Raw genomic sequence first — 17720 nt, forward strand, 5'->3', positions numbered from 1 at the left:
ATGTTATACAGCCCTGGCACTGGCGGACTATCTGTTGGGCTTGTTCTCGGGTAATAGAGAACATCTGTCAGAGAGTTTGGGCATTAAGATGTTGTAATCGATATGTCTCTTGTGCCTGAAATATGGGGTCAGGTGGGGCGACCATTCCAGTTAGGACAACAGAACTATTTTGAGTTGCCTGATCCACAAGGTTATTTCCTTTACTTAAGGGTCCAGGAAGACCAGAATGTGCTCGAATATGTCCTACAAAGGAGTGAGTTCTGGCCAGGATTAATTGTTGAAGTTTAGCAAAAAGAGGGGAAGCATTGGTAGAGGGACGGATGTAAGGGACCGTCTCGAGCAAAGGGACTGAGCTGGCTACATAGGCGCTGTCAGTATAAAGGTTAAATGGGTGATTGGAGAGAGTCTCAAACACCTGTATAACAGCAACCAATTCCGCAAGCTGTGCCGAAGAAAGTTTAGTTTAGACTTTGGAGATTTTTCCATTGATGTTAAAGGCTGCAATTCCAGATGAAGAACCATCAGTAAAAACTAACATGGCTCCAGGAATGGGAGAGCTTTTAGTCTGTTTTGGGAAAACAATGGACTGTCTATAAAGGAATTGAATTAGTCTGTGTGAAGGATAATGATTATCTATTTTGCCTTGGAAGGAAATACAATCAACAGCCCATTCATCAGAGGACTGTACTAGCCATTGAACCTGGGAGGCGCTATAAGGCACACTAATGGTGTCTGGGTCTTTTCCAAAAAGTGTAAGGGAACTTTCTCTCCCAAGTTTTAAAACCTGGGCAACCAGGGAGGGGTAGGTGGGCAGAATTTTGGGCGGGGGGGTAGCAGGTAAATGGATCCAATATAAAGGCTTAGTCTGCCATAAAAGACCGGTGGGTGTAAAGGTTGTAGGGAGAATAAGTAACCATAACGGGGAGGTGGGAGAGAAGTATCCAATCTTTTGTGCCTGAATGGCCTTTTCAACAATTTGTAAGGACTTTTTAGCCTCTGTAGTAAGCTCTCGAGCCGAGGAAGGGTCAGAATCCCCTCGCAAAATATCAAACAAGGGTTTAAGTTCTCCAGTAGTTAATTTTAAATAGGGTTGTAACCAATTAATGTCCCCCAAGAGCTGTTGGAAATCGTTAAGTGTTTTTAAAGAATCTTTTCTTAACTGGATTTTTTGAGATAGGATTTTATTGGAGTGTAATTCAAATCCAAGGAAAAGGTGGGGAGGATGGATTTGAACCTTCTCTGGGGCTATTTGTAGTTCGAATTTTTGGAGTATAAGGATTAATTCTTGTCCTACCTCATATAATTTTGTTGTCTCTGGTCCTGCTAATATAATATCATCCATATAATGAATGATATATAAATTAGGATATTTAAGCCGAAAGGGATCTATTGTTTGGGCAACAAATTTTTGACAGAGGGTAGGGCTATTAGCCATCCCTTGTGGCAAAACTTTCCATTGGAAGCGGGGCAATGGACCCATACAATTAACAATAGGGAGGCTGAAGGCAAAACGTTTGCAATCCTCTGGGTGGAGGGGAATGCAAAAGAAGCAATCTTTAAGGTCAATGACTAATTTAACTTAACCCTGCGGGATGGCTACCAGTGATGGGAGGCCAGGCTGAAGGGCCCCCATCGGAACCATGGTCTTGTTAATTTCTCTTAGATCTTGGAGTAATCTCCATTTTCCCCCTGTTTTTTGTATAACAAAGATTGGTGTATTCCAGGGGGAGGTGGAGGGTTCAATATGACCAGCCACTAATTGTTCCTGCACCAACTGTATGGCTGCTGTTAACTTATGTTGAGGAAGGGACCATTGATCTACCCCGACAGGGGAGTCATTTTTCCAGGTTATTTTATCTGCCTGGTGTGCAGGAGGAGCAATGGCCCTTAGGAAAAATGTGAGTCATAGCCAAGACCTGACCATGTTGTTTTTGGAGTAACGAGACAGGGTTTGGTATTCCTTGGTTGTTTTTTCCAAGGCCTCTGCCTGGGATAAAACCCTGGTTAAGCATTTGTTGAGTAACTGCCTCAGAAGGGCTGAACATGAGGACTCCCATCTGGGATAAGATGTCTCTTCCCCAAAGGTTGACCAGAAGGCCAGGGACTATGAATGGCAGAACGTGTCCAGTGTTTCCTTCGGGGTCCTCCCAAGTCAGGAGTTGGGAGCTCTGACGGGTATTAGTAGATTGGCCAATACCTTGAAGATGAGTCAATGAGGGCTGGAGGGCCCAGGAAGGGGGCCAAGCATTTTGTGAAATTATGGTGGAATCCGCCCCTGAGTCTAAGATGCCCTCAAAAATTTTACCATTGATTTTAAGTTTTAGGCTAGGACGTTTTTGGGTCATTTTTTGAATCCAATAAATGTCTGAAGACCCAGGGCTGGAGGGTCCTCTATGGAGACCTATCGAAGGAGCCGTTGAATCCAAGGGCAGGGGGAGGGCCTGTGCTAAACGTTGTCCTTGTATAATAGGAAGAGGCCCTTGTGTACTGGTGGCCAAAATTTTTATTGCTCCTGTATAGTCATTATCAACTATTGATGGAAAAATGGTGATGCCCTTTAAAGTACTAGATGCCCTACCCAGAATTAGATAATAGGTTTGTGGCAGGGGTGGGCCAAAAACTCCTGTAGGAATTATTTGGACTCCCTCTTCAGGTTTTAATATTGAGTCGGTGGAGGCACACTGGTCCACCCCTGCACTTCTGGGAGTGGTCCTGTGGAGGCAGGCAGTTGTTTGGGGGTCTGGCTGTTGTCTCTCTGGCTGTTCCCTGAGGCTGGCAGGAAGGCTATCGGTTGAGGGGCATGGGACTGGCCCCTCATTCTGTTTCCTGGTAGGGGAGGGAGAGGATTGCCAGAGATGTCTGTTTTAGACTGGCAAGTATTAGCCCAATGTTTACCACGATGGCAGCGAGGGCAAACTGTGGTAGGTGGGGGGCAAGCCCCTCCAAGTTGACCAGGAAGCTGTGGCTGACCAATGGACTGTCCCACAGTTCCTTGGGGGCATTGCCATGCAAAATGGCCTGTTTGTCCGCATTTGAAGCAAGTATGTTTAGAACCGTTGGGTTGAACAACCGCTCCAATGGCCAGATTGATTGCCTGAGAAAACTTATGGGTAAATAGATCTACGTCTTGGCATATGTGGATCATGTCATGAAGATCCTTATCTCCATATTTGCAGGCCGAATTGGCATTTTCATAAGCAAGTTGTTTAAGAAGTTTATTTTCATTTTGACCAGGTCCCAGAGACCTTCTGGCAGCCTCTAAGAGGCAACTGACAAATGTCACTATATTCTTCATGATTGCCCTGGATGATTTTTGTCAAGGGCAAGAGAACAGATCCCTTAGAGGGAATTGCACGCCAAGCTGCCATAGCAGCATTAGCAGTATGTGCCAACAGGCCTAGAGGAAAGTTTTGTTGTCGTTTGTCAGAGGAATATTTCCCTTGACCTGTAAGTTTCTCAAGTGTCTAGCCAGCAGAGGGAGCTCTAGGTCTTTTAGCGTTATTGTTAGCCAGAGTCCTACAGCAATCAACCCAATCAGCCTGCCATGAAAGGAATTGTCCTCTAGTTAAGACCGACTGTACAACGGTGAGCCACTCATTAGGAGTCAGATAACCTCCCCTGCCAAGGCTTTCCAATAAGGAAAGGGTAAAAGGGGCATTAGGTCCATAGTCCTTGACTGATGAGTTAAGTTTTTCTAGGTTTTTAAAGCGGAGTCGGCGATAAACAGTCTCCTCACCTTGACTATCTTGGCCTGTGGTGGGCATATTGTGGCGTGGTATACTCTGACTTTCTTCCTCCTCATTTTCATTTTCACTTTGAGAATCATCCTCACCAGAGGAATGCAAGGGAACAGAGACTGTGGGGAGATGGCGTGAAGAGGATGGGGCATCGCGATTAGGGGCAGAGGAGGAAGGCCCCAGGGGGTTGGACCCATATCTCCGATTGGGAGCATGTCTAATTTGTGGGTGGGTAACGGGAAAAGCCAAACAAGGAGAAGACAAGGGGTGATGGGGCTGGGGTTGGGGTAAGGCAGGGGGGTGTCTGGTGGAACAGCGAACAGAGAGACGAGAAAGTTGTTTTTGAAGTTGGAGAATTTCAGTGAGATCTTGAACTTGAGAGGACTGGCGAAGCTTGGTCTCAGAAAGGGAATTAGGCGGAACAATCGGAAAAGTGAGCAGAGTCAAAAGAGGAGCAGAGGGGAGAGTTTGGGGGGAATGAGTTGGGGCAGCGGGGGCGAGGGATGGCCAATCAGGATTGTGATAACAGGCGGCCTCATCTTCTAAGGTGGTTGCATCACCAGGATCGAGAGGGTCATCTGGAGGGGAGGAAGAGGATAAGGGACCAGCAGGACGAGGCTGAGGTTTAGTGGTAGGTTGCTTCTTTAGAACAGGATTGATTAGGTGAGGCGATTGGTTATGGGGGGGTGGTTAGAAATGTCAATTGGGGGTAGTGGAGGGTAAAGTTGGGGAAGATTCGAAGGGTCAGAAGTATGAGAGTCAGAAACATCAACGAGAGAAAAGGAGTCTGAAGCTCAAGAGGGGAGACGCGAAGGGCAGCAGGAGCCAGGCTGTGAAGATGAGAGACAATGTTCGGCCACAGAGAGAAGGTGGCATTTCCGAGTCATTATTTGCTTCCTCGACAATGTCTCGAATTAAGCCCCAGAAAGAGAAAATAGTTGGGGATAGTGCGTCATTGCCTTCCTCAGTGAGTTTCTGATTTAATTCTCTACCTACTCTTTGCCGCTTTTTGGGATGAATATTAGGTCCATCAATCATAAACCATGGACATGTCTTACCAACAAAAATAAAAAACTGTATAAGATCCTTTTTCTTTACCCACATTCCTCGCTCTCTGAGAGAGGCTTTTAAATCCTTTATGAAAGAAGCCTCTTTAGACAATGAATGGCCCATCTTGATGGGACGGAATGAAGAGGGAAAACTTACCAGGTCTTGCCGTCTTCTTGGGCGGAGAAGTGGTGACCATTCAGGAACACTCCGGAGCTCATGTGCTGGGGGCTTTCTGTCCGGCAGGGGTCCGTGCCTCGAGCCCCATGTTGGGTGCCACGTGTCCCGTCCCGTGGGACCTAGTTATTCATGGGGGCGAGGAGGACCCTAACCTGAAATAAGATGGGCGAGAGAGAGAAAGAGACTCAAGCAAATGTACACTTGTCAAGAGTCCAATTTTATTGAGCTGGAGTGGCCTTTTAAAGGGTTAGGGTTAGGGTTAGGGTTTTGGGTGAGGGAGGGGCTGGAGGAGGCAGGTGGTGGAAAGTTACAGAATCTTCTTGGCCTTTGGCCTAGGACAGTTTGCGGTTATTCCGAGAAGTCACGGTACAGTTCTCACATCTCCGCAGTTGCCAGGCAGGATGTTAATCAGTTAGGTGTGGTGGGGTGGGGGGATGGAATCAGTTAGGTGTGGCAGGGTGGGAGGATGGAATCAGTTAGGTGTGGCGGGGTGGGAGGATGGAATCAGTTAGGTGTGGCGGGGTGGGAGGAATGAGGAGAGGTCAGAAGTTGCTCAGGGCTTGTCTCTAACAAGAAGCATTAGCATTAGTTCTTTGAAGGTCAAGTAAATTTATCAATATGTTCATCTAGGCCTCAGCATTTTGGTTGGGAGATACTTTATAACTGCTTCTGTGGGGCTCCTTCCCAGTCAAGTAGGTAGTGCCAAGAGAAGAACCAGGCCTGCTGGTTCCTCCCTAGCAGTTGAGAAGGATGATGAGCGTCGGACGACTCAGAAACCTCTCCTGGCCACCGGAGAAAAACCACACTGAGTCAGGAGTTTTTTCGATGCAGGAATTCGCAGAAACAACTCACTTTATTACTCTGAGCAGTTGCCTATATCATGATGGGGATGAAGCCGGGGATTTTAGGATGGGGGCAGAGGTAAGGGCCAATAGTAAACTGTAACTATTGAAATGGTAATTACAATTACCACGTGGAAGTGGCAGGCCAGAAGCCATTAGGTGTCTTGCTGAGTCCTAGCTGGCCAGAGATAGGTCACCAAACTTTAGCTAGGCTCAGGAAGTTCCAGTAGGTCTCATGCCTGGGCCTTTCAGAGCCCAATATTTCCCCCTTTTGTTTTTGTAAGAGCACTAGTCACTATGGCCCCTGTCTTAGGTTGTCCCCCTCTGGGGATCTTACCCGTCATTGGTCACATGGAGGGCAGGGGAGGTGGCAGTGGGTCATCTGAAGAACTTAATTCCTGAGTTGCCAGCCTGTGGTAATGTATTTTGACCTGATGAAGTTTTAGTGCCTCTAGCTGCTGGTGAATAAATTGTGTAATTTTGTTAATTACACAAGGCCTGACAGTGAGGATAAGGACAAGGAGAAGGAGAGGTCCAGGTAGAGGGAGGAGGTAGGGTAAGAAGTCATGTAATCCCATCCACAGCAGGTTGTCCTGGGGGTCCCATCGCCTCCTCTCCAAGTCTTCCTGGAGCCTCTTAATCTTGTCCTGGATGATTCCTGATTTATTGGCGTAAAAGTGAAAACAAACATACGCCTCCCTTTTTGGCCGTTAGTAGGTCTAGTCCTCTCCTGTTTTGTAGGGCTACCTCAGCCAGGGAATCTAGCTTCCAGGAATGATATCTACATCTGGGATTAAGGTGGCTGGGGCATAAAGGCCCATCCAATTGTTGGGCAGAAAGTCATAGGCCATCTTGCCTCCGCAAATATAAACCATTCCAGAAGGCAGGCAGCATTGAGCACTGGGCTCAGTTGTGTCAAAAGTACAAAAGGAAGGATGAATGTATCTCACATCTATACTGGAATTATTAGGGGAAAGCGGGACCCAAATGCCCAGAGGAAACATTGGGAAAAGCTGGATGGGGATGGGGCAGGTGGCTGAGCAGTTTTTTAAGGACATATGGACAACTGTACTGTAATTAGCCGGAGAGATCCAGATCGGAGGCAAAGCCAGCAATCCTCTGCAAGGGTGGGAGTTATTTAGTTTAGCAGGGTGAAGGACCATTTTAAGAACAGTCCTCAGGGGCAGGACACTCCCTAGAGAAGTGATTGTCAGTGTCCCCTTGTTGGGACAAATATTTTAGGTCTCTCACTGGTACCCAAATGGGTCTTTTCCTTTTTACCAAGTTTTCCCATGGACAAAAATTTTGTGAGCTTCGCACAAGTTTCTATCAAAAAACTCCTTTCTGTTACAGAGTTTTTGTATTTTAATTACTTCTCAGTTCAAAAGACTACTAAGGCCAGCCAAATGGCTTCTGACACTGAATATACATAATCTTGCTTACAGGTAGGTGCTAATGTCTTGCTGCCAGAACACTTCCTGACACTGAATATACATAATCTTGCTTACTGTAGGTGCTATAGTTTTGCTAAAGCTTTGCTATAGTTTTGCTAAAGTGTTGCTGCTGAAAGCCCAGAGCTATGGATACAAGTCCAGCCAAAATGGCTCCTGACAATTCGCCCTTTTTTATTTATTATTTTTTATGAGCCGGGCCCCTCTGGGCCTCAGTGCAGAAAGACTGTGTCTATCTTAATTTGTTCTCTACGATATTTAGGCCTTACCTATCATCAGTACATGAATCCCACCATTCATGCCCTGTCTTAGGTTGACCTAACTTGAGAGAATCTTACCTGTCTTTGACTACCAGCCTCTGCAGGGGCTTTAAGATAATGTTTCAGGAAGCTGGGGTCAGGTCCATAGCTGTATCCCATGTATGTCTGCACGGATATCTATAATGGATCTTAAAAGGCATTTAATGAGTATGGGCAGCAGACACAGAATGAGTAAAAGACAAACACCTCTAGCAGTAAAGCTTCCTATCCAAGAAATGAGAGAATTCCATCCAGGCAAGGCAGACTTAAAAGTAGATATTAAGTCATCAACAGCTTTTGCTGTATCAAAAATAAGCTGATTATTTTGTAAAGACAAAGATCTCTGAATGTAACTGAATCAGATCTAAGAAATATTATCGTTGTGGCAAATATTTCTTAAATGTATTTTCCCAATGCTGTTAGCTGTTATTATATTTTTTAGAAGTAACACAAATCCATTGAAAATCTACATGACACTCCAATAGAGTTTTAACTTTTTCTAGTATGTAGAGTATCTAACAGGTGAAACAGTATCTATGATAAGGAGCAAGCCCAAAATCTTAAAGGGAGGTACAGTTTGAATTTTTTTTTTTTTTTTTTTTTTTAGGAGCTACTTTAAAGCTGTGAGTATGAAGGATAGTTAGACATTAAAAGTACAAGCCTAAAGCCAAAAGCCACGGCACACTGCAGGAGCTCCTGTTAGGCACACTTTGTATATCTTTAGTTTGAAATCTGAAACCCACGATCACACCTTAAGATAAACAATTGACTATATTGGCATCCATTTATTTAAATTATCACATTCCACCCCTGGAGCCCAATAGATTTATAACCATCACACATTATAAATTGTCAGAAAGATTTAAAAATTTAAGGTAAATAAGGCCTTTTTTAGTTGGTCTTGTGGGGGTAAGGATTCCCCCTTTTGTTTTTCTAATTGAGATTTGAAAGTTTGATTATATCTTTTAATGATATCCTGGCCCCGGGGGTTGTATGGAATGCCTGTGGAATGTGAGATTTTCCAGGTCTGGAGAAAATCTACAAAGGCCTTGCTTAGGAAGCAGGGGCCATTATCTGTTTTAATTTGATTAGGCAGCTTGATAGTGGCGAAACACTGAAGTATATGACTAATGGCATATTTAGACTTTTCCTAGCATGTGCCAATGCCCAGTAGGCATGGGAAGAGGTCAGTGAGCCCAGTTACCATGAGATGGAGGACTTCTCCCCTGTTCACACCTGGGTCAGTCTAAGGGGGCCACGTGGCTGTCTCCCAGGAGGTGGACTGCCGGCCATTTCCCAGTAAGGGGGTCGGGCACAAGCTGCCAGGAGGGGGGCATCTATTTAAATTACCAAATTTCATCCCTGGCTCCCAATAGATTTATAACTATCATATATTATAAACTGTACTCAGTTTAATTTTAAAGGTCGGGGTTCCCCAGAGGGGTCCCCGCTCAGGGCTGTCTACGCGACCCCAAGAACACTCACACAGGACGCTCTCAATGCAAACCGCACGAGGTTTATTGAATCCGATGCATCGGGGCTCAACACAGATTCCTCTCGCAGGGGAGGGGGCGTGAAGAGCCCCTAGCCAGGAGTTTGGTCAGCTTATAAAGGCTAAAACCACAGGTATGCAGAGTCATAGGGGCTTTTCAGCCGTGGCTCCCTCTGATTGGGTGGGGCCCACGGGGTGGGCTCGTGTGGGTCCCTCTGATTGGGTAGGGTGTACAAAAGGTCAGGTCCTCATGGTATACTTTTTACAAAATGGAGGCGGTTGCATACTTTTTACAAAATGGAGGCAGTTGCAAAATGGCAGTTCTGTGATTCAGTGCAGCAGCAAGCAAGCCATATTACAGAAGCTTAAAAAGGCAGGTTAGCAGAGCAGCTAGAAAACAGGGCAGCAGAAATAGGGCAACTTTTATCCTTTCATTTCCCCCTTTTCTTTGTCATAATTCCAATCATGGAATTTCAGTTTCTGCAAGAGACTGGTACTGTTGTTTAAGTATCATGATTTGGACGGTGCTGATCCTTTTTCTAATAAAGGTAACTAATCTATTTATTATGCATGGACCAAAGGTGAAGAGGAGAATTAAGATGATAAGTGGCCCTAGCAAGGTGGAGATCAAAGTAGTCATCCAGGAGGACCTGGTGAACCAAGATTCATACCAAGACTGGTTCTGTTGTCTCTCCCGTTTGCGTTGTTCTAGGCTTCCTCGTACTTTCTGCAAGCTGTTTTCTACTAATCCAGTCTTGTCTGCATAGAAGCAGCACTCTTCTTTTAGAGCTGCACAGAGTCCCCCCTGTTGTAAAAATAATAAATCTAGGCCTCTTCTATTCTGTAACACAACCTCTGAAAGTGAAGAAACCGAGTCCTTTAGGTTCTGCATTCCTAACTGTAACTCTTGTAGATCCTTGTCTATTGCTAAGCTGAGTGGTTGGAGGTGACAAGGGAAGCTATGCCGGTGCCTGCTCCTGCAACACCCAACCCCATTATTAAGGCTAATGTAAGGGTAGTTATAGGCTCTCTCTTCCTGGAGGAAATATGTTTGGTAACCAATTAGTATGAGGGGTCGTGGAGACCTGAGTTATTATTCGGAGGGGCGGGACCAAAATTTCCACCCCAGGGTGGGTTTTTGCAGGGAGGTAAAGTGTAAGGGTCGAGATGGGGGGTTGTCTTGTTCTTTTGGCAGGTCAGCGGCAGATGTTTCTTCTGTGCGAGGCGATGGTAGTAACCGGCTTGATTGCAGAATCTACCTGACTCTTAATGAAACTGGTTAGTCGTCTGAAGGCCCAGGGGCCAAAGGAGATAAGCAAAAGGAATCCAACAAAAGGGCCTAAAATACTGGGAAGCAAAGTAGTTAGCCAGGGAGATGTGGAAAACCAATTTTTATACCAAGATTCTTGTTGTTCTCGAGTCCTTTTTCTATCCTCTAGATTTTTTTTAACTTTATCAAGGCTATTTTGTATTAGCCCAGTCTTATCTAAATAAAACAACATTCTTCTTTGAGGGATACACAGAGTCCCCCTTCCTTTAAGAACACCAAATCTAGCCCTCTCCGGTTTTGAAGTACAACCTCAGAGAGCGAGGCCAAAGAATCTTTGAGATCTTGTATCCCCTCATGTATGAGGTTAAGATCTCTGTCCACTAAGGCACTGAGTTGTGAAAAATGCTGTTGGGAGGTTACCAGCGAGGCAATGCCTGTTCCCGCTCCCGCAACACCAAGTCCCAGGAGCACAGTCAGGGTGAGGGCAGTTAAAGGCTCTCTATTTGGTTTAATGGCAATGCCTTGATCTATAGTAGATGTAAAACTTTCAGAATCATGAATGAAAAATCGTGGCAAAACTATAACTACAACACAATAGTCCTTAGTCTGTAAAAAGTCCTTGTTGACAATAAAGGGAGTCAGCCCTGTGGAACAAGCAAGATAGGAGTTACTAGGGGCTTTAGTATATATAAAGGAGTCATTGATAATAGCAGTTTGGTTGCATACCGGTTCAAGAGTCAGAGGAGGGAGCATATCAGGGCCTAATAGACACAGTCCGAGGCTGGAAATGGATGCAAGAGTAATACCCCCCTCTGGGGCAGAGTGCCAGAATAATCCCTCTGCACTGTTAGTAGACACAGGAGATGTAAGGATGGCAATTCCCTCATAAAAGGGAGGTCCTAGAACTTTTAATCTGTATGGCATTTCAACCAAGCTCTATAATTTTATTTGAGGAACTTTAAATAAACTTATTTTAAGTAAACTTTATCTATGACAACAGGAACGTATGGTATAGACAGTCTATTTCCCTTTTATTTCTCCCTCTCATGAGAAGACACTCTAACTGCTTTAGGGGACTGGGTCGAAGACATCAGATCATTTACTACTTCCTGCTGAACGGGACACGAAGTGGAGACTTGTTGCAGTTAGAGAATCTCTCCTAGAGAGGGGAACTATTTTAATGTACCCCAGAGTGTAGGAAGATAATCTTGAAAGATAACTTTGGAAAGAAAGAATAAAAGTAAGGAGTTACTGAGAAGTGAACACAAAGCAAACTGGTCTTTTTGTAGGTCGAGGGAATCCAGGTAGACAGGCTTGGATCATCTCAGGACCATCTGAGGATGAGCTGGCTGAGATTTTCTTTCAGAACTGTTCATTAAATGGCACAGTAGTATTTAACATGGCTTGTAAAACAGATGAGATGCTAGCAGAGTTATCAGAAACATATACATAACATTTAATCTTAATAATAAAGAGCTATTTTTTTATCTTTGGTTATACATTTCTCTCTGAGTGTTTAAGACCTTGTAGATAGCCAAAAGTTAATTAAGGATTAATTTTGGAGGTCATTGATGGCTCTCCAAAGAGACTTTAGGGACACAGGAGTAGCCCCATAGCTTACTGGTGTCTTTTGCCTGTTAGGATGAGTCAGGGCCATGCTGGCCAAGTAGTTTTCCCTTCTTTGGGAAGTCAGGAGGACTGATTGCTTCTCAATTGTGACTCTCCTGTTTTACATTGTACACCACTTTTGTTTGGGTCTCCATATCCTCCCTGCTCAGGAAGACAGGTGACTTACCAGGGGGCCAGTGTAGAAGTGTCCCATCATCTCCAGTGGCCTCATGACATGGGAGCATAGGCCAAAATATTGACACTTTTTACTCCGATGATTCCAATTGGCTTTGGCTTCTACATAGGTGATTAACACACTTAGAAAGGAAGTTACACCAGCTTGGATGTACATACATATAGAGCACATTTAATTACTGAAATAGACTTAACTAAAGAATGGCACAGGGCTTCTAAAATCATTTTGTCCTATCTTTAAAATTTTTGTTGTACTGTGGTAGCATAAGTCATATATATATCTGAGGTATAGAAAGTAGGCACATCTCCCATTTTAAATATCCAACGTTTATAAGTATAGGCAGAACCTGTTACCAGTCTTGAAAACAGTACCAGTTGATTTACAAACTTAACTTATTTAACCTAGAAAACAAGTAAGACAGTATAAGGTCTTAGCACCTGTGTGGAAACATCTTTGATTAGTTCAGATACCTGTGTGGGTACAAATTACCCAGAGAACATTGGAAACAGAACCATGGAGCTTGATTTTTTTTTTTTTTTTCATATGAGGACCATTGTTTGAGCATGAGGCTGTGCCCTAAAGTAGGGAATATGTCTTAAGGGTTAATTTTGTTATAAGCACTGGACTTAAGATGCCAAAATTGAGACAGTTACTTTACATATAACAGAGTAGAATCTGGTCTTTTCTGAGCCCAAACAGCTAGCTAAATATTAATATAACCCTTGATAAATCTTTTTGAAAGAAAAAAACATTATTTGACAACCAATGATTTTGGCTTAAACTTGATAACTATTGATTTCATGCACCACAGAAATTTTTTATTAACATAAAACAATTTTATGTTTTACCCATGACTTAAATTTGATAAAGCTCAAGCAAACTATCCCAACATACTTCAGCCTGAAAATTTTTTTTTATCACTGCAGCCAATATCCTATTTAAGTTCCTTTCTTGTCTCCTTTTCCCATTATTTTTTTCTCTCTTTTGCTTCCTTTTTTTTTTTCTCTCTCTCTTATGATAAACCTTTTCAGCTTCCTTAATTATGTCTGTCAAAGCTAGATCTTGTAAACCCTCCAGATGTTGTAATTTCTTTTTAATGTCTGGAGCGGACTGCCTTATCTATGTCATTGTTATCACTGCCTGTTGACCCAGAGAAGTAAGGCCAAAAGGAGTATATCTTCGGGAGGCCTCCATCAAGCATTCTAAAAAAATAGAGGGAGGTTACCTTAGCCAGATTCGCGGGGCGACGAGAAGCCCCCCTGAGACCTGCCATCAGAGCCTGGTGGTAGACTGTCAGTTGCTCCCTACCTTCTGCTGAGTTGCAATTCCATTCAGGTCGGGTGAGAGGGAATCCCACATCAATCTCATTTGAGAGCTAGGTAGGCTGCTCATTTGGGCCTGAGACATGCTAGGGTCAGGGGGAGGACCAAAGGCTCATACAGTGGAATCAGGTCCTTCAGTTTCTAGTCCCTGCAGTGGGCCCATCTCCTCCTCCCTCAGCCAAAGCTAGAGCGGGGAGAGCAGGGGGCTAAGGTGGGGGAGATGGAATCGGGGCAGAGGGCCACTCGGGAGGGTCCTCTATTTCAGGATATATTTTGGGCTGAGCCGAGGGGTCTGTGGCCATTCGGCTTGGTTTTCTCATGGCTTGTTGGGCCGCTGCCAGGACTCGGGAGCCTGACCGTGGCAGGGGTGGATCCAGGGCTTGACCCATGCCAGGGGATCCATCACTAGGCTCTCCCAGACCAGGATGTATGGCTGTTGATCTGGGTGAGAATGGGTCCCTTCTGAAAAACAATATTCTTAACAGCAGAAATAAAGGTTAGATCAAATGCTCCCTCTGGCAGCCACTCAAAGGAGCAGAAAGTCTGTTATTTACCTTTTTTAATTTTTACAGATAAGTCATGAGCCTTACTTCTAACTTCAGAGAAATGAGATACCGTCAGAGTCAGGGGGGTCGTCATAGTCTGTCCCATAATTAGAAACAAGAGTCCACAAACAAACACAAAATAGATACTGACAAAAAGAAACCAAAAACCGTGACACCTCCGATGTGTCCAGAACAGAAAACCAAATGCAGTTTCAGATGGAAGATGCCTCTGTGGTTTCTCCTGAAGGAGAAATACACAATCTTCCTTTACCAGATAGGAGACTGTCAGCCACCCTGACTCTCCTCAGATCCTGGGGCGTCCCCCAGGATTGCAGCCTGTGGTCCTGCCAACCACCATTTTCAGGTCCTCACGGTCCTGAACAACAGCTGCCCAAACTGAAATTAAAACAGATCAGAGCAACAGAAATCACTCAAACACTCAGACAAACACTCAGACAAGCAGCGCTGCAGACATTTACATTGTTTACCTCCAAGGGGGTCTCCGGAGTCCTGGGTAGACGTGCAAATCCCTGGACGAGTCCTCAATTGAAAGACCCCCAGAGGGAGACCTTCACTCAAGTCTCGAGATAGCACGCACCCAAAGACACACGGGAGACCCAACTTGCTGCAAAAGCATAAGGGTTTATTCAGGAAACCAGAGCTCTGGGGTCGACACATATCTCACGCAGGAGACAGAGGTGTTGACTCTTTGCCATTTCTTCAGTAGTAAGTTTTTGATTTAATTCTTTACTGACCCTTAGTCATTTCTTGGGATGAATGTTAGGCCCATCAATCATAAACCATGGACATGTCTTATCAACAAAAATAAAAAACTGTATAAGATCCTTTTTCTTTACCCGTATTCCTCGCTCTCTGAGAGAGGCTTTTAAATCCTTTATGAAAGAAGCCTCTTTAGACAATGAATGGCCCATCTTGATGGGACGGAATGAAGAGGGAAAACTTACCAGGTCTTGCCGTCTTCTTGGGCGGAGAAGCGGTGACCATTCAGGAACACTCCGGAGCTCATGTGCTAGGGGCTTTCTGTCCGGCAGGGGTCCATGCTTCGAGCCGCCACGTTGGGTGCCCGTCGTCACCAGGGACGTTCTTTCTGGCTTCCAACAGGATACGTTCCCTCTCCTCAGTCATGAAGAGGGTCTGGAGTAACTGCTGGCAATCGTCCCATGTGGGCTGGTGGGAGAAAACTAGGAATTCCATGAGTGCAGTTAATTTTGAGGGGTCCTCCGAGAAGGGAGGGTGGTTGGCCTTCCAATTATAAAGGTCTGCAGAGGAGAAAGGCCAATATTGTAGGGGTGGCAGAGGTCTCTGAGTTGGATCATCCCTTGGTCCTAAAGGGGGTGGGGGTCCTATAGCCCTGAGTGGTAGGGCAATGGTAGTATCAGGAGACAGCGCTCGCCTACTTCAGGTCCCCGTGGCTGGGCCCCCCTGTGCCCCCTCTGGTGAGGGGGCAGGAGGAGGAGCTGTGGGGGTGTGGGTTGGCGGGTAGGGTGGTGGTGAATCCAGGAGGAGCTCCGTCTGAATGTCCGGGTAAATCTTCTTTTCTTCCCGGGGGGGTCCTGCAATGAGAACTTTTGAGGTCCCCAAGGGGCTACTGTTAGTGGGCTGGGGAGGAATCCAGGGCTTCAACCAGGAAGGCGGGTCTTGGATAAGATCCTGCCAAGTAAAATGTAAGGCATCTGGTCGGGGTGGCCTCCGGGCTCCTACAAGATGATCCGTTTAACAGCCTGAATAAGATCTGGGTTAAAGGTCCCTCCTCAGGGCCATCCAACATTAAACATAGTCCATTCTCCCTCACATAGAGTTTGCCATTTTCCCTTCTTTATTTCAACAGATAAATTATGAGCTCGGCTCTTAACGTCAGTCCAGTGAGCTAAAGTCAAGTCCAAAGGGGTTGAGATAGTCTGTCCCATGTTAGGAGGGGAATAAAAGAGATAGGAGAACAAAAGGATCTGGAGAACACTGAGAACAAAGAGACAAAGGTGGCCCGATCGCTGCTCGAGTAAAAACGAAACTGAAGCAGATGGCGGCAAGCGGGACCCAGATGATGCTTCCCGACAGAGGCGAACTCGATCCAAGTTCTTCAGATAGGAGACAGAAAACCTGTCTCCTGGGGGCAATCAGGAGCATCCTCCAGATTGTTGGGTGGTGGTCCTCAGGCCCGTCCGCCCCGACTCAGAGCACCCAAAGGGAAGGCATCCAGATACTGAAACCGGTTGAAATTGAGAATTTTTCCAGAGGACAGAGATAAAAGTACAGACGTACACAGACAAGACAGGAGGCATTTCTTACCTCTGAGGGGTCCTAGATGAGGTCTGGGGTCTTGTAGAGTTTCCCGGCCAATGCACCAAATGTGGGGTTCCCCAGAGGGGTCCCCGCTCAGGGCTGTCTACGCGACCCCAAGAACACTCACACAGGACGCTCTCAATGCAAACCGCACGAGGTTTATTGAATCCGATGCATCGGGGCTCAACACAGATTCCTCTCGCAGGGGGGGGGGGGTGGAGAGCCCCTAGCCAGGAGTTTGGTCAGCTTATAAAGGCTAAAACCACAGGTATGCAGAGTCATAGGGGCTTTTCAGCCGTGGCTCCCTCTGATTGGGTGGGGCCCACGGGGTGGGCTCGTGTGGGTCCCTCTGATTGGGTAGGGTGTACAAAAGGTCAGGTCCTCATGGTATACTTTTTACAAAATGGAGGCGGTTGCATACTTTTTACAAAATGGAGGCAGTTGCAAAATGGCAGTTCTGTGATTCAGTGCAGCAGCAAGCAAGCCATATTACAGAAGCTTAAAAAGGCAGGTTAGCAGAGCAGCTAGAAAACAGGGCAGCAGAAATAGGGCAACTTTTATCCTTTCAAGTCTTGACCAATTTAAGATATTAAGATCTGTAAAATTAAACAAGTTAAACACTTCTAACATATAAAGGCACATTTTTAACTGGTATAAGGAATAGCAAGGAGAGACTAAAACAATGTAAACTGAACCATCATAACCTAAAATTAGTCTCCGTGTTTGTAATTTTAAATTGCTTGAGGTTTTTTAGCTGAAAGTCTTAAGTCTAAGCCAGGCATGGTGGTCTATGCCTTCAATCCCAGCACTCAGGAGGCAGAGGTAGGAGAATTGCCATGAGTTTTAGGCCACCCTGAGGCTCCATAGGGAATTCCAGGTCAGCCTGGGCTAGAGTGAAATCCTGCCTCTAAAAACCAGAACAAAAAAACCCAAATCTTAAATCTCTTAATCCAATATCTCTAGCTAAGCATATCAGTCTATTACAAATTTAACCTTTTATACTCTTTGGGCCTGGGCAGCAGGACGCAGCCAGCCCTTATGCCAGTAGTCCAGTACCAACGAAGTTCCCTGTAGTCTTTCTTTCCTCTTAAAAAGTTTATAAGGCAAGCCTTGAAGTTTAATGCTGTCTGTACTTAGAATTTTTAAATTTTTACCTGAATAGTCCATAAAATTTGGCTTACCACTACAGAAGACACCTTTACTTATAAGCATCAAGTTTATGCCTACTTCTTTAAAACAAAGGTTAAAAAAGATTAACATGCACATGGTCAGGTTCATCTCAGCTTATTAGACAGCTTTAAGTTTGCTGAGATAAATAAACTTCCAGACCAGGTACGGTTATGGAGGAAGGAATATTTATTGAGGCTTACAGATCCAGGGAAAGTTCCATAATGGCAGAAAAACCTGGCCTGCCTTCACAGGCCCAAGCA

Source organism: Jaculus jaculus, chromosome 6 (assembly GCF_020740685.1).
Source record: "Jaculus jaculus isolate mJacJac1 chromosome 6, mJacJac1.mat.Y.cur, whole genome shotgun sequence".
Classification (NCBI taxonomy): domain Eukaryota; kingdom Metazoa; phylum Chordata; class Mammalia; order Rodentia; family Dipodidae; genus Jaculus; species Jaculus jaculus.